The sequence below is a fragment of the Mus pahari genome, chromosome 5 (assembly GCF_900095145.1).
Source record: "Mus pahari chromosome 5, PAHARI_EIJ_v1.1, whole genome shotgun sequence".
NCBI classification, from domain to species: Eukaryota; Metazoa; Chordata; class Mammalia; order Rodentia; family Muridae; genus Mus; species Mus pahari.
In genome coordinates, this window is record NC_034594.1 from 162,021,446 (window position 1) to 162,044,199 (window position 22,754).

The 22,754-nt window shown below is 44.9% G+C and overlaps 1 pseudogene; it reads left to right on the top strand.

Annotated features, from left to right (window-relative positions):
• Positions 1 to 6,676: 6,676 nt before the first annotated feature.
• The window catches only part of LOC110322085, a 19,622-nt pseudogene continuing 3,544 nt past the window's right edge, over positions 6,677 to 22,754 (top strand).

Sequence of the window (22,754 nt, forward strand, 5' to 3'; positions counted from 1 at the left end):
CCCTGTCCCTTCCCTTCCTTTCCCTCCCCCTTTCTCTTGGAATGTTCCCTCACCCAGGGCCCCCTTTTTAAAGACTTCAAATCAAAGAAAAAGAATTCTCCCCGCCCCTCCACACAGCCCTCACTCCTCCACAGCCCTCTTCCAGAGATAGCAGCTCCATTTTCCTCAGACCTGCCTGTCACCACTCTTACCAACAGCTTAGTGTCCGAACAGGAAGCCTGGTGTGTTCGGGGACAGGGAATCTGCTCTTAAATCCCAGGTGACTTCGGATGTATGGAGTGGTTTAATAGACTCTGAACTTGGAGTGTAGATGGAAATGTAGGAGCAGTTCCCTGGTGGCCCAGAACCAAAAGACAATTCTTTCAAGTCCAGCCAGGTTTCTTGAGTGAGTTTGACATGCTGAAGAGGCCAATGCCATTGAGGGATCTAGATGAACGGTTTCCCCCTGTGGGAAATGCCATTTTACCACAAATCCCCACAAGCCCCATGAGCAGACAGCATTCCATCTCAGATCCCCAAGTGAAATCATTTTTTTGTTTTTATTTTTTTTGCAATAGTAACATGGACAGCAACATAGTGACACCTTGGTGGACACTCCCCCCCATCACCACCATAAGATCAATTTTCTGGTCAAGATTATTATTAACATCAAATCAGAAGGAAGAAGCAGAGACTGGAAACCAGGGAAGGTGAGCTCTGGACCCAGAACGGAATTCTTTGCCCCGGACCTCATAGGGGTGAAGACTCAAAATTCATCCCCAGAAGAACCCATGTAACCAGCAGAGAGTGGTGGTGCATGGCAATTCTCCCTCTGAGGGCATGGACACAGGCTGATTCCTTGAGCTCCCTGGCTGTGCTCCCTGGGTTTATGTCAATGGGACACAAGTCAGGGTCATCTAAGAAGAGGGAACCACAAGCATAAAAATGCCCCCAGCAGATTGGCCTGTGGGCAAGCTTGATTGACATGGGAGGACCCAGTTCACTGTGGGAGGTGCCACTCTTGGACTGGTGGCCCTGGGTGTTATCAGAAACCAGGCTGAGCAAGTCATGAGGAGCAGGCCACTGAGCAGCACCCCTCCATGGCCTCTGCTTCCATTCTTGCTTCCAGGTTCCTGCCTTGAGTCCTGTCATATCCCCCTTCAGCAATTGATTTGTAAGCTGTAAAGTGAAATAAACCCTTTCCTCCCCAAGTTGCTTTTGGTGTCAGTACTTTATTGCAACCCTAACCAAGCCACTGGCAGGACTGCCCTAGCTGACTTGATGAACTCTAGACCAGAGAGAGACTCAAAGACAAGGTGGACAGTACCTAAGGAATGACAGCCTCTGTTGTCTTCCAAACCTGCTTGGACACACACACACACACACACACAATTCCTGACTGGGCTTACTCAACTGCACTTCAAATCCTGCTCAGTCAACCGCAGTCAGACATGTGGCTATCAGTAAGTGACTGAGGTCCCCTGAAGTCATGAGGAGCTAGAAGGTCTGTTTCTTGGGAAACGAGCCTGTGAGCTCTGCTGACTTGAGTAGGTCCTAGCAGGGTTCAAGAATAAGCAGTCGTTTGGTACAACTCATGTGCTTTTTTCTTCTTCTTCCTTCCAACGTGACAGAGGTTGGGCCTTGTGCTGCATTCTGTAGCAGCAGCCAAGAACAGCTGTTTACTGAACACAATCTCACCTCTTTGTGTACTGTAAACGGCTGAAGTCTAATCAGAGACGTCCTTGCTAAAATGCAGTCTCATTTGTACGTCTGTAAACACACATGATGACCACAGTGTTAAGTCATCACATGGTAAGAATTACCATTAACACAGGGAGGCAACTGCAAAGTACAAAGCCCGGTGGCTTCTAATGCAGCGACACTGTGCCAAGAGTCCATAGCCAGCCCCCTAAACTATTATCACTCAGTTTCACCATGCTAAAATGATTTTTCAGCAATACTGAGATTCCCTTCATCTCATCTCTGCTGATCCTACATAGGGAAGGAGGGGAAGTCTGTGTCCACCTCATGACAGCTTGCTTTCAGGCAGCTGGTGGAGCTCAAACATCTCTCCTTAGCAAAGGGAATCATGGAATGGATTGTCAGACTCATTAGCATGGCTACCTCCCACCTCTGGCCACTACCTGACCTGACATGTGGAAAAACTCTCACCTTCTTCAAGGGCTGTGCCTCTACCCATTGTACTACACTTCCCTGCTTGTCTGTCAGTTCTTGCCAATGTGCAGCTGAAACTTAAGAGATAGTTCTAAAATAAAACCATTACTTGCTTCAAAACATGGCTTTCTTGCTCGTGTGTGAATGCACACACACACACATACACACACACACACACACACACACACACTCCAACAATCAGGGCACAATATCCCTTCTTATTTCCCAGCCCCTGTCTCTTCTCCCCCTGCCCTGCCCCATTAGCCCTGTCCACAGTGCCATGCTGCCTACACTCTGAGACCCACCGCCCTGCCTTCCCTCTCCTCTGCTTGGAAGCTGCAGCCTCCCACCAGGGCTCTGTTTGCCAGCCCTGTACTGTACTTCATTAGGCAGCTCTATTTAATGGTTTCAACAAAAGCCATCATTTTAGCCCAACTGCCTCGACTAAATTAAAATTTCCAATCTCTGTTTTAGTGTTCTGCAACTGATGTATACATAAGCAAAAGCGGTCAACATCTGCCAGGGGGTTGGCTAAAAGTTCTGTAAAGACACACTTCGCATTTCTGAAGCACGTGCAAAGTAATAGCGCCCTTATCCCCCTGAGGGCTCTCAGGGCTCTGCGTCGCCATTTGCTCAGACTCACTTTAGCTGCGTATGAGCCATACAGTTGATTCTCCCCTTGGTTGTCGTTTGGTCTGTAGTGTCATTTTGAGTAATTGGGGTATGGTAGCTGATCAACTTACAGGTTTCTCATTGGCAGAAAGGGACTGTATTGGCACCAAGAAAGAATATGATGTGTCCTCCCGGTGCGTGAGCAAGTGTCCCTGTCTTGCACTTGGCTACCCGAGGCCATTAGGAGATAAGCTTAATAAAGCCTTTGAGTGTATACATTCTCAGTCCTCCTCGGGCAGAGGGAGGCACCTATAGGAGAGGCATGGCACACCAACCTGGAAAGATGGCCAATGTACGTATTTAGTCAGTGATCTGTGAAAGTTTTTGAATTAGTTTTTAAAGCTTTGTTAAGACCAGAACGCACAGATGTTGAAAACAAGTTCAGATGTAGCGACAGATGGTATTTGATTATGAAGCAGACTGTTCATATAATACAAAGATGCTGCCTCTGCCATACACAAGTAACTGCGGAGAGTGCAGTAGAGATTTTGGAACGCAGGCAGTTCGAGGGGGCCTTTGTGTGGCAGTAACTCTCCCATTTTGCAGCCACTGCTAGAATTGGGATAATCCCCCACTCCCTTCTCAATCAGGGCCTCTCTCTGCTCTTCCCCACTCCACCTCCAAGGCCAGTCTCTTTTCCGCCAACTCAAAGGCTCTTCTTGTTGCTCAGCGAGCAGCCTTCCCCAGTCACCTTGTCTGTACAACCCTGCTGCTCGCTCTCACTCGAGTTGGAGGCAGGACTGTGTCCAGCTAGAATCAGGGGGGCGAAAAATCAATGATGTCCTCCCAGCCCAGAGCCACAGCTCTGCTTTGCCATGAGGACTCATGCTGTACTTTCCATTTTCTTCTGTTGCTAAAGCTGAACCCAGGCCCTTGAGCGTGTTAAGTCAGAGTCCTAAGCTACACCCATGACATCTCAGGATTGTAAATGCAGACCAGGGTTATGGCTTGGCTCCAAATGTGCTCTCATGGGTGAGGCTGGGCTAGACTGAGCTAAATCTTCTGTAGAATGGGATGACAATAGCCCTGCTCATGCTCAGCCAGGTCACTAAGATCCCGTAGGATCCTGGATTAACAAATGCCCCGAGAGACCTGAAGTGCTACTCCTATACATGCCATTGTCACTGCCAAGGTAATTATCCTGTACCTTAGCAGTTCATAGTTGGAAATCCATCTTCTGACTCCCCCAGAGGTCCTGGAGAAGTGTCGTGGTCTCAGGACACAGGGACACTATTGGATGAGAGGTCACTGGCCCCCATCAGTCATCTTATTTCTTTATCCAGGGCTTCGGAGGCTCCAGCATTTAAAGGTCAGGCTGCTCTCGGATCTAGGCTGATGGCAGTGTGCTGAGGAAGGAAGGGGGCATGACTCATAAATAAGGAGAAAAATCAACTGGAATCCAGCCTCCTTCAGGAGCCTCCTCCACACTTTGAAGTCTAGGTAAGTTACCATTCTTTTACTTAAAAGATGTTTGTTTTGAGAGTGTGTGTGTGTGTGTGTGTGTGTGCATGTGTGTGTGTACAATCATGTATGTGTGTACACGTGATTGCAGGTGCCCATGAAGACCAGAAGAGGGTGTTGGCTCCCCTGGAGCTAGAGTCCAGGCAGTTGTGAACCACCTGACACAGGCGCTGGGAACTGAACGCAGGTCCTCTTTGAGAGCAGCCACTGTCCTTTGCTTCTGAGCTGTCTCTCCAGTTCATCAAGCTTTGTTTCCAAAGCCCTTGTGGGTGTATTACCTTTCTTTTCCAACATGTTTGTGTCACTTAGCATGTCCTGGTAGTTCCGTGGGCAAGGATCTAGTGAGTGGGAACAGCCGTGCCAGCACAGCCGAATTCCTAAACAACTCGCAAGCCCACCCCCTGCCTCCCACAATCCAAGTCTCTTGTTTTGAAGAGCTCACTCTGTGCCAAGCAATATTTAACACACACAGATGAGCAGTAGGAGAGGAGGAAGGAGCTGCCATGCCAAGATGCACTGGAGGAAAATCCCAGGGAACACTGGCTGTGACACAGCTCTCGTGGAGAAGGGGGCGTGTGTAGGCAGTCGCATTCAGTCTTGAGGTGGATGTGGGCAGTAGAGGACATTTTAGGTTTCTCTCCGGGATGATAGGCCAACCACTGAATGTACCCCCTTCATTCTTATTAATCACAGTGGTCTGTAGGCTAACACATCAACCTCGTTGAGGGCGACACTGACCTGCCTGCAAATGAAAGCAAATCCCTAGAGTTTGCTGAGCTGAAAAAAAAGCAAAACAACAACAACAAAACCATGGATGGCGAGTCTCCCTCCAAGTCGTGGGTGGGGGCGGGCGGGGGTCTTCGTCTCTGGCAGAGAGAACAGATGAATTATTTGCTTGACCCTTTGCGAAACAAGAATATACAGTTCCTCTTCAAAAGCTATCCACAGTATTTTGTTTTTCTTTTCTTCCCTTTCGCCCCCCCCCCCAATCTCTTGACAGTGTCTTATGTGGCCCAGGCTACCCTTGAATTTACTATGTAGCCAAGGATGACCTTGAACCTCGGATCCTCCAGCCTCTACCTCTCAAGAGCAGTCTATCTGGTTTATGCAGTGCTGGGGAGTGAACTCAGGGTACCGTATATGCTAGGCAAGCACTGCACCAACTGAGTTGCACCCGTGCTCCCCTAAATTAGTGAGAGTTTCAAGAGGGTGGCGGCATCAATGCAAATCAGACGGAGTCTTAATGACAAGCCAGCACCATGCAGCAGGCCTCCGGCAGGCTCTGGGGCACAAACGCGCCTGACCCAGTCTAATCCTAAAAGTCTTCAGTACTCAGAGGTCCTCTGTGGTCTGAGAAGCAGTCTAGTGGCGTTTGAGCCACAGACTTGAGGAGGTTTGCAGACCGCCTCGACGTTCCCCTGGGTAGGGAAACCAGTTCTGGAAGCGGTCATAAACTTGACAACTAGCTGTACCTTAGGACCAACAGGAACACTGTCTGCTGGGAACTGAGTCCGTTACTAAACAGCAAGACTGGGGGTCATCTGAAGAGAAGCAAGGTGGGCAGGACCCCGGCTGTGATGGGCTCTGTCATCTGCATCTGGTCCTTTCCCAGTAGCACTTTAAATGAGGTCCACTCAGCCTTTTGCCTCTCCTCCTCTACTTTATGTATCCCTCCTGTGTTCAGAGACTACCTATCCTTTTAATTTTATATTGTCTTAAGAGCTATTTATTTTATATGTGTGGATGTCTTGTTGGCACGCGTATATGTGCTCTGTGTGCACGGTGTGCCCGCAGAGGGCAAAGGATGGAGTCAGGTCCCCTGGAACTGGAGTTCCAGATGTTTGTTAGCTTCCATGTGGGTGCTGGGCATTGGACCTCTGCCCTCTCTCTGAAAGAGCAACCAGTGCTTTTATGCTCAGCCATCTCTCCAGCCGCAAGAGATGCTCTCTTTAAACCATTGCATTTTGGCAAATTATTACATAGACATGGAAAATCAATCCACCCATATTATTTTACTCTAATACAGTAATAAATAGTACTTAATTGCGAATTTGTCAAATACCTGGTTTTATTCTAAGATATATTGCTTTAGCAACCTGGTCATGAAGCGTTTTGTGTTTTCTTTAAAAAATTATTTTAATTTTTTAAGAACTTCATGTATGAACACTGTGTCTACATCACCTCTACACCTCCCTCCCCTTTCCACCTCCTTCCATGTCCCTTCCCAATCTCAAAATCCCCTCTTATCACTGTCAAGGGTTTCTATGCAAATATGTATGTATAAACACACACACACACACACACACACACACACACACACACACACACACACACGAGTCCAGTTAGTGCTTAGTGTTTAACTTCCTTACAGTAGATAATCAGCGAACCAATGACCAAGGTTAGCAACGCTGAGAGAAAAGCAGACCCTCTGTGGTAAAGATGCTGCCTGGCCTGATGGCTGAGCTCCACCTCAAGGACTCTCGTGGTGGAAGGAAAGAAGTGCTTTTAACAGAGAAATAATATGGTTTTGTTTTATTTTTAAAATATTGACTTATTTATTTACCTGGGAGTGTGTGGGTTCCTCATTTGCCATGGTTTTCATGTGGGCATCAGCAGACAGCCTGTAGAAGCCACTTCCTTTCTCCATTGTGTGGGTCCCAGGGATTGAACTCCGATTGTCGATTGTCGGGTTGACAGCAAGGGCCTTTACCTGCTGGGTTGTCTTTGGGCCCCATTTTACATTTTACACGAACTTTTGTTAGTTAGCTTTCTACTGCTATAACAAAACATTTGAGATAAATGACTTATACAAGGAGGAAACTTTTGCTCACAATTCACAGGTGTCAGTCATGGCCATATGGCCCCGACACTGGCCTCAAGAAAAAGTATCAGGACAGTGAGAACACAGTAGACAACCAGGAGGTCAAGCGAGACAGGAGGGGTTGTTACCAATATCCTGTTCGAGGGTCTGCCCCCAGTGACTCATCTCCTGACACTGCACACTCTTCTGGAACCAAACATCTCAACACCACTGTCACGTCTGCAACACGTGAGTTCAGGGAAGACATTCCAGACCCACCTATAACTGGGTCAATCTGGTTGCTATGTTGGGCATTCCTCTTGAGGTAGCACGTGGTAAGACACGGGACCCTCAGGTTCTACAAGACTGAGGGGATACGGAAATGCATAAAGCTCTGGTTTTCTCAGTGTATTGTTGAGCACTAGTGCACAGAAGATTAGAGAACCAGTCAGCTACAGAATGCGAGAGAAAAAGAAAAACCAAAGACTGGGTTCAAAGGTTTGGGCATCCGGTGCTCAAAGCTGGAATGGAGTCTACTGAGCACAGGAAGAGCGTTCTTTGAGCTTGCGTACAGAAAAATTGGAAGTTCAGGTTGGAGGACATTAAAATGAAATGTGTAGTCGGTGTCCACATGGAAATGTTGACTAGACGGCAGGATGGAGGGTCTGGAGGTTCATCCAGCTGGAGCTGCGTATAGATACGATTTCAAGCTGTGGTCTGGAATAGATCACTGGGGGTGGGGTGGGGGCGGGTTGTGTGCAGAGCAGGGGATCTGTCGGCAGCCCTGGGAATCCTGAATCTTTTTCATGGTCGGCCTTTGCAATTGCAGATACCCTACTCAAACCTCTGCTTTGGTTCTGTCTCTTCCGGCCTGTGACTGGGCTGCTCAGATGCGGATAGCGGCAGTCTCCGACACTAGCCCACCAAACCTTTGCTTTGTTGTTGCTAAAGATGATGATCCCCTCCCTTCCCTGGAACCATCTTTGAATCCTCTCTGTTAGGCCCATAAGTTGATTCTCAGTAGTGAGATAACCAGAGACAACTCATGTTGTTATAATTCTGACTGCTGGGTAGGGATGTGCTTCCTTCTGTACCGGGTCAACGTCATTCATTAAATAGCAGCTGGCCCCTGGGCATATCTCAGATGCTATTTAAGACATAGGACTATACAAAACAAGTTGTCTCCCCTTATCATGTGCATTTTCCTGCCTTTCCACACACTACTTCCAGGATAATGATTTAATTGTTGATATTGAAAGGATTATTATTCTTTTTTTCTTTTTGAGACAGACTCCCATTTTGCAGTCCAGTATGGCTTAGAACTCTGTGTGGTCAAGTGCCTTCAAATTTACAACCCCTCTCCCTCAGCCTCCTGAGTTCTTAGATTATTAGTTCCTGGCTCTCATGAGTCTTTAAACCACTGTTTCTCAACCTCCCTAATGCTGCAACCCTTCGCTACAGTCCCTCACATTGTGGTGACCCCAACCGTAGAATTATTGGCATTGCTACTCCATAACTGTAATTTTGCTACTGTTATGAATCCTAACATAAATATCTGATATGCAGGATATCTGACATGCAACTCCTATGACAGGATGGTTTGACCCTCCCAGTGGGTCTCCTCCTACAGCTTGAGAGCCACTGCTTCAAACATTTACATTATCATCTCCTTCCGAAACATGAGAATAACTACCCCAGCTTTCTTCGGTCAAGTGTTTGAACGGCAAATGTTTTTCTAAAACACCTGGACTCTCTTATAACTTAACAGTTCTGGAAAGCCTTGTTACGGTACATCATCTTCTCTCTTAAAGTTTTGGTTTTGCTTACATTATTGCCAGGGAGTGTCTTTTTTTCTTTTCTTTTCCTTCCTTTTTTTAATAATGAGAAAGATGGTATGATGGCCTTATCATTTCAACACTATCTTCCAACTTCTCACTCACTCTGCAGAGCCCATGAGTGAGTCTCTTCTGTTTTTCTATCTGAAGACTCCTTCTAGGGCCTCAAGCTCCTATTCTAACTTGATCCAACTCGGTTCTAAGCCAGCTATATGGCTTCTGACGTGTCTTCTTTGTAACTCCTGGTTTCTGTTTTTTGTTTGTTTGTTTGTTTGTTTGTTTTTAACTTCACACCTCTGTTTTTTGGTTTGTTTTGTTTTGGTCTGGTTTTTATTGCTTGGGTCAGTTTGGGGGTTGTTGTTGCTTTGTTTTGTTATTTTGGTTTTCATTTTCATTCTGTTGGACCATGTTGGAATGCTCACAGAGAATATAAGCATGTAGGTCCTTGTTCCCTGATGCAGTCTTTGCTCTCAGGCTGGGTTGGTACTGTGTGCTCGGTCCTCACAGTCTGTGTGCACACAGTGTTCTAAAGAGTCACCAAGAGGCATAGCAGCAAATAGAGAAAGAAAGACCCAGAAGCAGAGGTTACTGTATACGAATGTCCCAAGGCATCAAACCACAGGATGCAGTGGGAATCCTGAGCACTCCAGTGCTGTATGAATGCTGCCGAGAGCAGAAGCATGAGAAATGAGGCTGGAGCTAGGGGTGGGTCCCGTCTGTCATCCAAGAGACTTAGTTGTAGCACTGCAATTAAGGGGAACCTCAGAATAGCCATAATCTGGGCAACAGTGTGCTCAAAGATGTGATCCAGAAAGATCAATTACTTCAAGCAGCAATGGAGGATGTCCCTGAGGCCAGCAGGAGCAGCTCCTAGGACAGGAGTAGAGCAGCTGGCAACAGATCATTAGGACCACTAGAGCTCTCCCAAAGCCTGTGAACTTCATTCTGGAACAATGATAGAAGACCACATTGTGAATAAATGCATCGATGTTTTAGATTAATACCTTAGAATGATTGCTCTGGATAGGGTTCAGGAGCATAGAGCCCTACTGAGGTGGGATAAGAAGAGGTAGATACAGTGTATTTGTTGCTGTTATAGATGTGTTGGGGAGAGGGAATAGCCACAGTAGCTAGTGTGGAGAAAGGGCTGTACTTGGTGTGATGAGGGAAAGTGAATTAAAAGCCAGCGGGTTCTGATGAGCTGTGGGGGTAGAGAGAGCAGATAGGCTTCTGGGCTCTCCGCTTGGGCCAGCGGATGTTGCATGATGACACACATCATCTTAGGGAAAAGATGTCATCACCTGGGATGACGCGAATTGCAGATGTGGGTTTGTACATCTCTTTTCTTTTACTCTAGAATGTTCCCCACTTTTATCTGTCATCCTAATCACCCTACCCACTCCTGAACCCCCCCTACCATTGGCTCATATCTGGAGAGTCCTCTTTCAGTCCTCCAAACCTCTGTAATTCTACTGGGTCCAGAGCCCTTGATTGCCAGTCTAGATGTTTCCCTCTTCTGTCCACAGGACGCCGTTCATTCTTTAGAAGTCAGTGTTGGTCATTTTCCCAGGTCCTTGCCTAATTCTGTGTGCTCAGGGCCTCCTGTTCCCCTCTAGTCTTTCCTTCCTGACTCTCAGCCCTGTGCCCAATAACAGATGCTTTGGAATGTGCAATTCATTAATTTTTATGAATAAACTTTTTCCACAAGAGTTGAGCCTTCCTGAGGGTAAGAAATATGGCTGTTACCACCATCACCACCTCTACCACCACCACCACCACCACCACCACCATTATCATCATCATCATCATCATCATCATCATCATCATCATCATCATCATCATCATCATCACTATTTCCAAGATTAGAACAAATGCTGTCTGAAGGGACAGATGACAGGAGTGTCTTGTAGCTTATCTGTCTCTGGGCCACAGAGACTCCTTGTCCCCAGGTGAAGTGACACTCCTCAAACAGTTCTTAGCTGCTGTTTGAGAATTGTGTGACTAATTCCCAGAGAGAAATTTATTCAAGATTCTACTGAGGCCACTGCATACAGTTTGGGGGAAATTGTGCCTTTCAGGTGTCCTGGATGCACCACCTTACATTCTGGGTGAGGAAAGTCATGCTTGCCCCATCACTCCGGATAGTAACCTACAGAGAGATTAGTTTTTGCTTGGGAAGCAGTTGAGAAGACACCATGGGACCCCCTTGAGCAGATTCACACTCTTGTAGACTATGCACACAGTCTGGGTTCAGATCCTGATTTCTTCTGAAGTCAGTTGAACACTGGGGCCCTGAGATGGGCTAAGTACATATAAATTAAGTAAGTAAATGCATGTAAATGTGACAACTCTACTGATCTGCCACCTGTCTTTCTGATCTACCTGTCTTTTGTACAGATGTTCCAATATATTCTGGTTGCTATGCAACCAGATAGGTAGTCCCTGTTATAGAGGGTGACAGAAGGGACTCTCTTCTCTTCAGGGGTGGTTAGGAACTAGGGTTTATGGGATTTATGAAGATAGGGTAAGCTTTGGATCTCTAATCAATTCTGTTCATGGTGATTCCTGTTAATGATATGGGAGGATGCTAAAGGCAGGTGACTCTTCCTTGGCACACCTTTTACCACAGAGCTTGGTGCCCAGCCTGCACTGCTGGGCACTTTATCCACCTGACCATGCAGATGAATCATCTCTTCCTACCATCTCCATGCTGTCTTAGTCAGGACATTGAGTTAGTCAACATTGCACCACTCTTCCTTAGGCACAAAACTCTTCATCCTGTTCTTCTCAGGGACAGTGCTGATTCCTGCATGGATGCTGATGGATAATACAGTGCTGATGACCTGTATGGATCTGATGGATAATGGCATGGAAAGTTGGAATGAGTGAGCTAAATTCCAGAATGGACAGACTGGGCGCTCCTACAGGGCGAGGACAAAGTTCTTCTCTTCAGCCTCCGCCTCTGCTTTTCCCTCACCTATGCAAGTACACAAGGAGACATGAGGTAAGCAAACAATTTAGTCAGTTATATGAAGAAATAGAATGAGGACATCCACATGATGACTCTGTCTCATCAGATCTCATCAGCATGGATTGTATGACACACCATTGTTTCATGCTCTACTAAGAAGAAACTTGCCAGATGCACAATCATGACATGAGTCCCTGTTGATACATGGAAGAACAAATTCAGAGATCAACAAAATATTACTACATCATTCTGCTCCCAGATATTTTTTCAGTTAATAATTTGCTTTGGTGATCTTTCTTCATTATTATATGAACCTGGTTCATCGTAAATGCCATCCACTGATATTCCAAACAAGGGAACAAAACAATATATTTGAGCATTTGTCTGTTGATGGACCTTATTTTTGGATTTGAAAACAATGCTTTAATGATGATTCTTAAATATTTTGTGCATTTTTCTGAATGTTTCCATTCACCAGGCATAGAATTATAATATCACATAAAAATTTAGCATGGTGGATTTGTCCCCAATAAGAAAAAGAGAACTATCTACAATCTAGCTACAGTAGTCATTTTCCCATGCCCTTGTCAAATATGGATAACAATGTTTCCTACTTCTCCAGTCTCATTGGCCAAAAGCTACATTGTGCTACAATTTGTGCTTCACTGCTTGTCAGTGAAGGGAAGCATACTTCTAAGCGTGCTTTGTCCATTTTTTTTTTTTTCTTCTCTGGTGCTTTGAACATTCATACCTTTTGACATTTAACCATCATGTGATCCTACTTTGATTAACTTACAGATGGCTTTACATGAGATTAATATTCTGCACGCATGTAAAGTTTTCTTTCTTCCTGCCGACCCTCTCTGACTGCCCGACATTTCCATTGCTTTTGTTTAATGTGGTGGTTTGAATGGGAATGGCTCCATAGACTCATGTATGTGATTGCTTTGTCATAGGGAGTGGTGCTGTTAGGTGTGGCCTTGTTAGAGGAAGTGTGTCACTGTGAGGACGGGCTTTGAAGTTTCTCACATGCTCAGGTTATACCCAGTGTGGCACACAGTTTCTTCCTGGCTACCCTCAGGTCAAGATGTAGAACTCTCAGCTTTTTCCCCAGCACCGAGTCTGCCTGGATGCTGCCATGATGACAATAGACTGAACCTCTGGAACTCTAAGCCAGCCCCAATTAAATGTTTTTCTTTATAAAAGCTGCCTTGGTCATGGTGTCTTTTCACAGAAATAGAACCCTGACTAAGACACTGAGATATAACATTTGTGTGTGTGTAACTTCGGTGGCCCTTCTTCATCCTCAACTTGACTGGATTTAGAAGCACCTGGGAGGCATACTTCCTAGAATGTCTGGGAAGACTTTTCCAGAGGTGGTGGGGCTGAGGAGGGAAGACCCATGGCATGATCCCACAGACAAGGGTCCTGAAGTGAATGAAAATGAGAGAATCAGGGGCCAACTCCTATTCACCTGTCTGCTTCTGGACCATGCAGTATGACCAGTTGCCTCACACTCCAGAGTCACAGGTATGGTCAACTCCATGGTCACCCCTCCCCTACCATGGTGGATAGTAGGTACCCTCAAGCCATCCTTCCCCTCCCCCATCCTGATGGACAGTAGGTACCCTCACACCATCCTTCCTTCAGTTGCTTTTTTCCACAGCATGAAGAAAGTAACTGAGGCAGCAACAGCCTTTCACAGTATACTGTTCATGGATTCTGGAGTTTGTCATGTTTAGAATGTTTTCCAGACTACCTATTACACAAGTTTTCTAGGTGTGTGTGTGTGTGTGTGTGTGTGTGTGTGTGTGTGTGTGTATGCTCAATCATCTCAATCATGTGGGTGTGTGTACATTCTAAACGTTTATCAAGAATTTAGTTTTATATATGTCATGCAGTGGTGGGTCCAAGTTTTTAATTGATTTTCCTTATTGTTATTGTGTTTGTTCTTTAGGGATCCCACTGTGTAGCCTGGGCTAACCACAGACTCAGTCCTTTTGTCTGAGGCTACAAAGCCCTAAGACTTAAGCATGGAGCACTTAGCTTAGCAATCTTCTCTGTCTCATTAGCAGATTTACCTTGTGTTCTTTGTTAAGTGGTTCATCTTCGTTCCCTGAAAGTGGTTTCTAACACTGGTTACGTTTCTTTGTTCATCTGTGCCTTTCCTGGGGTTTCAAAACTGCTTCTAAAATGTTTTTCTTAGCTTTTATATTAACAATTACTGTCCCTTTATATTTTTTTGTAGCTACTTAGGTGAAAATGGTAGGGAAAGAGATCAAAATGTACATTTATCAAGTGTCCTGTGTGTTCCAGCCTCTGTCATAAGATTTTGAGCATCAGACAACCATACTGAACTTAAATGGCAATATTTTCAATAAGCTGTAGTGGTTTAATTCTAATAGGTCATTAGCTGATGCACCCCCTCCAATATTGCCTTGGCTTTCCATGAAAGACATTTCTCTTCTTGGTAAACTTTAAAGTGATTTGTGGACTTCCATGAACCATTCTCTGAAATTTGATTGAGGTTGCATTAATTTATACAGCAAATTTATTGCATTAATTTTCAAGGTAATACAATCGAATAAATTAGAGAAGATAGATAGACTAATCATTTTGGGTCTTCCCCATTCAAAGTTACCTTGCCTTGATGTGACCTAGTTTCCTTTTTTTAAAAAGAAAATGAGAGTGTACTTTTAACCACCTGTGACAGTTCCGAGGAAACCAAAGAAATAGTTTACATTAAAGTAACTTAGACAACTTGGCTATTAAAAGAATGTAACAGGCAGTGGTTAATGTTGTTACCAATCTTGCCCATGTTTCTAGATGCTTCCCTGTATCTTTACAGCAGGGTTTTAGAGCTTCTGTCCTAATGTTTATAATGCCGAATTCCTATTTCATTTCCACCCCATGTTCCAATTGTTCATTGCTAGCACATAGGAAAACTATACATTAAATATCTGAATATTTATTACATCATAGAATCCTTTCTCATTTCTCCCTGTGTTCTCACTGTGGTGGTATTGGAAAGCACCAAGGGTGGAAGACTCGAAGCCAGATTCAGAAACTATAAATATGTCATTTCTTTACAAGGTTGATGCATCCATTTTCCAGTGCAAAACATACATACATTCTCAATGTTGTATTGTTTATACTTGTTTTCCCTAGATGGAGCATGTGGAGCATTTCCACACTGGGTATAGGGTACCCACTGCCATCAATATCTTTAAACATTGCCTTTGACTGTCTATACTTGTGATAGTTTGCGTGAGAAATGTCTCTTATAGTCTTGAACTTTTGAACACTTTTTTCCCTACTGATGGGGCTATTTGGGTAGGGTTTTGGGGGTATGGTCTTGCTGGAGGAAATATGTTGTTGGTGTAGCCTTTGAGGTTTCACACCATTCCCAGTGCACTATGTCTGCTCCCTGCAGACATAATTGAAGATGTGAGCCCTCAGTTGCTCCAGCTGCCATGCCTGCCGTTTCCCCACTGTGATGGTGATGAACTCTTATTCCCCTGGAACTGTAAGGCCACACGAACCATTTCTTTGATCAGTTGCCTTGGGGAAAATATTTTGTCATAGCCACAGAGAAGTAAATAATACAATGTTGTACACAACCATTTTATCTGAGGTCAGGGAGCAAGTCATTTGGAGGCACTTTTGAGAGCTGAGCCCAATCAAGCAGCGGATACAGCGTAGTGGGGTCCAGCCATTGTCATGATGCTCCACAGAGGATGTGGCTGAAATCCATCAGAATTCACCAAGGGATGTTGGGGGTATAACTCACAGTAGACCATACCAGCATGGCTGTGATTCTAAAGGAATATCTCCTCTCCTTTGTTTTTGCTTAAGATTTATTTATTTATTTTATGTATATGAGTACACCATTGCTTTCTTCAGACACACTAGAAGAGGGCATCAGATCCCATTACAGATGGTTGTGAGCCACCATGTGGTTGCTGGGAGTTGTACTCAGGACCTCTGGAGGAGCAGTTGGTGCTCTTAACCACTGAGCCATCTCTCCAGCCCTCTCCTCTCCTTTGTTAACCAATTCAGATCTGCTCATTTGTTGGATAGTTTGGTTATAAATTTATATTCAGAAGATGCTTATAGTAGTTACTATGATTATCAGATTTTTAAAAAATGCCTCATCAAACAATGTCTCTTCACAAATATTTGTTGATTTTTTTTTACCCCTCTCTCTTATCTTTCTCTTGTTGAGCTCCCTCTTCCTCCCTCTCTCCCTCTTCCTCCCTTCCTCCCTCCCTCCATACCTCCCTCTCCCTCCTTCCCTCCATGTCTCTCCCTCTCTCCTCCTCTCTCTCTCTCTCTCTCTCTCTCTCTCTCTCTCTCTCTCTCTCTCTCTCTCGTTCATGCTGCTGTGCTGGGTATAGCTGAGGCTTTCCTTGGCTCATCCTTATGGGGATGACACCCCCTCCAGTGTGACTGGCTTGGTTCCACTGTGTCAAATGTATGCAGCCGAGAAAGGGGATATGCCAGCAGCTGGAGTGGCTGAGCGGAAGGAAGGAGGTTAAAAGGTATTAATCCCATTTGAAGCAGCAGGCAGTGTGCCGAATGCTTTCAGATACAATGCCATGTTTAATCCCCCTAACAATCTTGCAAGAAGAACATTGCTATGATTATTTCCACATACAAAGTTACAGTGGTTCAAGGAGGCTGGAGTTTGATCCATGGCTATTCACTACAAAGTCCATGGATGAGTCAATAGTGCCACCTCTTTTTGACTCCCAGCTCAAGCTATCGGAGATGTTAGGTCTCCAAGGAATCCTGCAGACAAGAACTGTATCACATGGAGGCCAAAAATGAGCCTCCATGAGTTGAATGAGCCACACGGCCATGAAGTCCTTGCAGGCAAAAAATATTCCATCAAGATCTTAACCCATGAATGAGTCAGGTTGCTCCCAAGAGAAAGAGGAGCCCTGGTCAACAGACAATACTGTTGTCTTGTGCTCTCAAACCCCAAATCTACTTCCTGGACCCAGGTCAGCACACTTTCCGGACTCTTCCAGTTTTGCTTAGTGAGTTAAGAAACTGTAGGCAGACAGAATTAGCAAAAATTCTTTCCCACAATACAGCCCTCCATTCTTCTAACATACCTCAAGTGCATGCCCTCGGCCAACACAGATCTGCTGAGAGGAAGATTAACAATGATGACAAGAATAGCCCCTGACTTGATAAAACAAATATCAACTGGGTCAGGGGACAGGAATCGCCTGTAAATGACCTTGGGTTCAGTGTGTTCTTCATTAGCAGGGGTTGCACCACCTTAAGTATTTCAGTGCGTGCTGACTCTGAAGTTAGACATTAGACCACTGCCCTTGAACTCAGTCAATATTTGCAGAAGGTGGGGAGGGGTAGAGGCTACAGAGCCACAGAGGGAAAAGGAAGATACTTGGGGGTAAAGTTTGACTTTCCATCTGTTGATGCTTTAGAAAGCATCTTTGGAGTTACATGTTCTCGATGAGGCTGGGTGTGAGGTCAGGACAAAAGTGGCTGGCAAGTTTTCATTGAATGAAATGGGGCTCCATTAACCCGAGCTCCTCAGTCTCCTCGAGAGATCAGCAAACAGTCCGTGTGGGTCAAATTCCAGCCCCAGCTCTGGGCTCCTGCTCTTTGGGGCCTCATCGATTTCCCTTTCCTGAGGCTTTGGGGTGAGAGGTCAGGGAAGGTGGGGAATGTGGGCGGCCAGATTTCCTGTCTTCCAGTCATAGAGTCTCAGATAGGGAAGCATTTAGTTTCATTAAGCTCATAGGACATTCTAACTGCACACTGTCTTCTTCTTCATCATTGCCTGGTCTGCTGTTTGGCCATCCACCCAAATGTGAGGAAAATTTATTTTATATATATATATATAAAATAAATAATATATATATGCTCATATATACGTATGTATATATAGTATGTATATATGTGTGTATGTATATTTTTTCCTGTTCTGGAGATAGGGCTTAGTGTCTTGTACATGATAAGTAAGTGTTCAACTACAGAACTACACCCCCAGGCATTGCGCCATCTATTTTGTAAGTTTGTTTCTTTTCTGATCAGTTACCCTTGAACTCTGGTCTAGTCTAAGTAAACTTCCCTCATGGTATAACACGTCTCCCTTATCTATGCTTGAAATCCATTATTCTACAGGCCAAACCAAAAACCTAAAAGTAGCAGAGTGTGTGTGTACATGCATATGTGTGTGTATGTGTACATATGTGTGTACAAGCATATGTATGCGTATATATGCATACATGTGTATGTGTATTTGAATGTGTATATGTATGTGTGTAAGCACATATGTGTCTGTGTGTATATGTATGTATGTGTGTATATAATTATGTTTATGTGTGACTATGTATATGTAAATGTGTGTATGTATGTGTATATTTGTGTGTAGATGTATATATCTGTCAGTGTGTATGAATGTAAATATAAGTGTGTCTCTATCTATCTATCTATCTATCTATCTATCTATCTATCTATCTATCTATCTATCTATCTATCTGAATGCCTGTGTGTTAATATGTATATGTCTATTCATATATGTGTATATGAATGTGTATATATGTGTCTCTAGGTATGTGTATATGAGCCTGTAGATATGTGTTATGTTTGTGTGTGTACATGCATGTGTGTGAGTATGTACACATGTATGCACATGTGTGATGGTCCCTTCCATTTCTGACATACCTGCACACACTGTGGGAGGATAGTGTACATATTCATTCTGTATCCGTTGCTTGTGTCCCGACCAGAAGCTCCACGGAGATGCCTTTAGGCTGTTAAATTGAGGACAGAAAAGAAAAAAAGGCCACAAGGGTGGCACTGAGGCACATGACTCGATCTGGGGTCAGCATGCCTTCTGCTCCTCACTGTGAGCAGTGACCTCCCTCTCTGACTTCCTTTCCTTCAACTATCTTTTGAGAACAGCCTACCCCAGGTACATCCCACTGCACATTTTACTCATTCCTCAGCTCAAGGACTACGAGGTATTTTATGAAGGGGCGAACAATGATTCAGGAAGACTAGAATCAGTGGCTAAGCTTCTGCTGCAGGTCTGAGCTTATAGCCTATAGCACAGGTACCATGTGGGTGCCTTCCCTGTCAGAGTGGAACTGCAGACCTCTGACACGAACTGGTTAATGCAGACAGCACAGTGCACATACTGACAGATGGCTCCATCCTAGGTAGGAATCCTGCTCCTCTCATACAGCAAGTGGCTCATGTCTACCTATGCTTCTGTGATTTTACCACTGTATATGCAAGGACATGTCATGTTTGCTTGCTGGCAAAATGCTAAACATAACTCATAAACATAACATAAATTTATAAAGTCCCCCAATGGCTACACAAACCAAGTGCCAGGGGCATCAGCCACAGAATGGTGGGAGAAAAGGGTTTTGGGTTCACATTACCACAGGGAGAGAACAAGAACCCAAGTGGGACCTGAAAGTCTCAGGGCAGAAGCTAGGGAGACATAGTTGGTAAGAGGACCTAAGTTTGATCCCAAGAACCCTGGTAAAAATGTCAGATATGGTGACAGATTTTGATAATCTCATTGGGAAATCAGAGGCAGGGGAATCCCTGGCACTCACTGGCCAGCATCTAACTGATGATCTATGACCCAATGAGAGACACTGTCTCAAAGGAAATGTTACTATTTCTGAGCATGACTGTCTTCTGGCTTCTACATATAAGTTCATGTATACCTGTGACATCTCCCAACACACACACACACACGTGTGCACACACACACACGTGTGCACACACAAAGACCCAAAGAAGCTAGAGATTGGGTTGAACCATAGGGAGAAAATAAGTCACAGTTTAGCAGAACCGAGGGTACAGGTCTGCCATGCCTAACTACTCATGTGCGAATCTGTCCAGGTGATTGAATCCTAGATGAGGCACCAACAGATGTGAGTCTCCTGCATCTGATGTGCACGGAGCTCTCCTGTGAGCACTGTTTCTAGCTCAGCCTGCTTTCTGTAGAACAGTTGGATAGAGACATTTCGTCCATTTCCTGTCAAGCTGTCACAGCACCCTTTTAAAACTATTCATCAATGCCAACAGGGGAACGTCTCCCCACAGGTCTTTTTACTACTGTTGACTCATGTGGGTTTCAAGACTGTGGGATTTCTTTCACTTCTCGAGTCCAAAGTAGAGGACAGCGTGAAGTGGAAACTCCTGGTTTCTCTGGAAAGTCGGTTATGCCAAATGATGTTTTGTGAGGAGCACACGGGTGAAAGGATGTCTTGCTAAAGCGGACACTTGATGAAGTATAAATGCGACCCCACAGACAGTGGGAGATGATAACAGAGCATTGGTTTGCTTTGCTCCTCTTCACTATGCTTTAGTAAAGACACACATGTATTGGTTCGCCTTACATTGGTTCATGTTGCTGAGCTCAACTTGTGATAATACTGCCTTTGAGGGAAGCTTGTCCAAGAACTTCCTGTGAGGTTCATGTGGCAGCTTGCTGCTTCAGCGGCCTCGCCTGAGGCCATTGGTGAGAGTCTAACTGTTCCTTCAGAACTGAACTAGAGCTGCTGGTTCGTGCCTGGTGTCGGCCTGCTGAAAAGGCTGGTCTGTAGCTGCCGGTTTTTGTATGCTGTTTGTCTGCCTAGAGGACTGGTCTGCAGCTGCTGGGTCATGTTTGGTGTTTACTACAGGACTGAACTGCTATCAAAGAAGATTGAGCTTGCCCCCAAAGAACTACTGCTGAACAGGTCTACTTCCCCCACATCCTAATAACTTTTCTCTTCCACCACCTCTGCTGGGTGGTGAGTTAGAGGAGAGTTAAAAGTAGGTTGTAGAAAAATGTATGCCTACAATAGAGGGCCTGAGGAGAAGGTGGCACTGCTGAGCTGTGTGTCATTCTACACCATTTTGTGTGGTCTGGAGGCACACAACTGCCATCCCAGTACTCAAGAGCCTGAAGCAGGAGCATAACAAATTCTAGGCCATACTGAGGTACAATAGTGAAACCTCATATCACTAATGAGAAAGGTACTAAAGTTATAAACTCAAAGACATGCCTGGCAATATGCTGTAGCAGGTAAAGAGGCTTGCAGTACAAACCTGAAAGCATGGGTTTGATCCCTGAGACCTAAGTAAAGGTGGGAAGCTAGAACTGCTGCATGCATGTTCTCCACTCTCACCATTACAAGGACACACACATGCATGCACAAACACACACACACAAATACACAAACACAAATACATACACACACACAGAGACACACACACAGAAACACACACACTTTTTTTTAACAGTCAATGATAGACATGAACCAGGTGTGGTGATACATCTTCCATCCTAGCGTTTAGGAGCTAGAGGCAAGGCAATCCAAGTTTGTTATCAGTCCCAGCTGTTTAGTAAGTCTGAAGTCAGCCTGGGGTATATGAGACTCTGTCTCAAAAATAAACTAAAACGAGCACTTCATGTGTTCCTTTTGCCACAGTGTTAGACCATATGGTGGGAACTCCTTTAAGCACATCACATTTCCTGGAGACAGCATTATTTGGGTCAGATTTCTCCACAGCCTAGCCTCTTACTCTTTCCTCACAGGGCATAAAATAAATTAGGCTGTAATTAGAAGTCATTTCAGAAAATGAAATACCAAGGTTGCTTTGGTATAGAATGGACAATTTGTTTTTAATTGGCATACTATTCTAGATTTCTTGGTTTTTTTTTTTTTTTTTTTTTTTTTTTTTTTTTGATATAGGTTCTCACATAGCTCAGGTTGGTTTTATATTCCTGATTCTCCCACCTCCACATCCCAAGTACTGGTGAGACACATGTACAATACTGTGTCTGAACCCGGGGCTTTGGACAAAACACCCAAACCAAACAAAACCCCGAGAAGTCCTCTGCCAGCCAAACTGACCCCCAACCCCCAGATTTCTCATGTTTTCTTTGTTTAGTAATTGAAGGAAAGGTTCGAATTTGTTCCAGTAGAACCTGGCTTTGTCCAAAGCCTTCGAGTTCCAAGAAGATAGAAGCGAGAGGTGGCCTCTGGGTTGGGCAATGCAGCAAACTGATGTGTCTGCTTTGTGACACGAGGAGGTGGCAGCCTGTGGCACTTGAGTAAGTCAGTGGGTCCCACAAGACACTCTGATCTCCTCTGACATGTCTTCCCGTGTTCTTACATGAGCCGGTGACTCCCACAAACACTGACCTCCACGGGCATGCCTTCATGTGTTCTCCGCTGGGAACACATCCGGGCCTTCGGTGAACAGCACATGACTATGGCACCCTGCTTGGTTTATACATGTTGTAGTGGCTCTGGTTGTTTTTTTTCCCCTGTATGTTTGTGAACATGAGCCTTATATAAATTTTTGCCTATAATATATAAACAATGTAATATGAGCTATTTTGAATACTTGGCTAATTTTAACCATAAATCTATAGAGACCAGCTGCTTTGGGAGAATATGAGTAGATATTGCTTTTTGTTTTGTTTCTTGGATATCTTTGATCATTTCTTCTATGGCTCTTGTATCTATTAATGTTTGTGTGTGTGTGTGTGTGTTTCTTACTTTTAGGTATATTACAATTTCTCTCTCTTTTGCTTAGAAATTCACTTACCTGACAAGGACACCTCGCACGTGCATCTGTGATGATCTGGATCTCTCAATACTGAGTGGAGGGGAGTAGCCCATGCGTTTCTCCTGGGTTTCCTGGGTTTAGGTGACTCTTCCCTCCCTCCCTCCCTCCCTCCCTCCCTCCCTCCCTCCCCCCCTCCCTCCCTCCTGTATATAGCTCATGCTGCCCTTAACCTCAAACCCCTACCCCCAGAGGTTGGGATCACAGGCATGGGTCTTCCCTCCCTCCCTCCCTCCCTCCC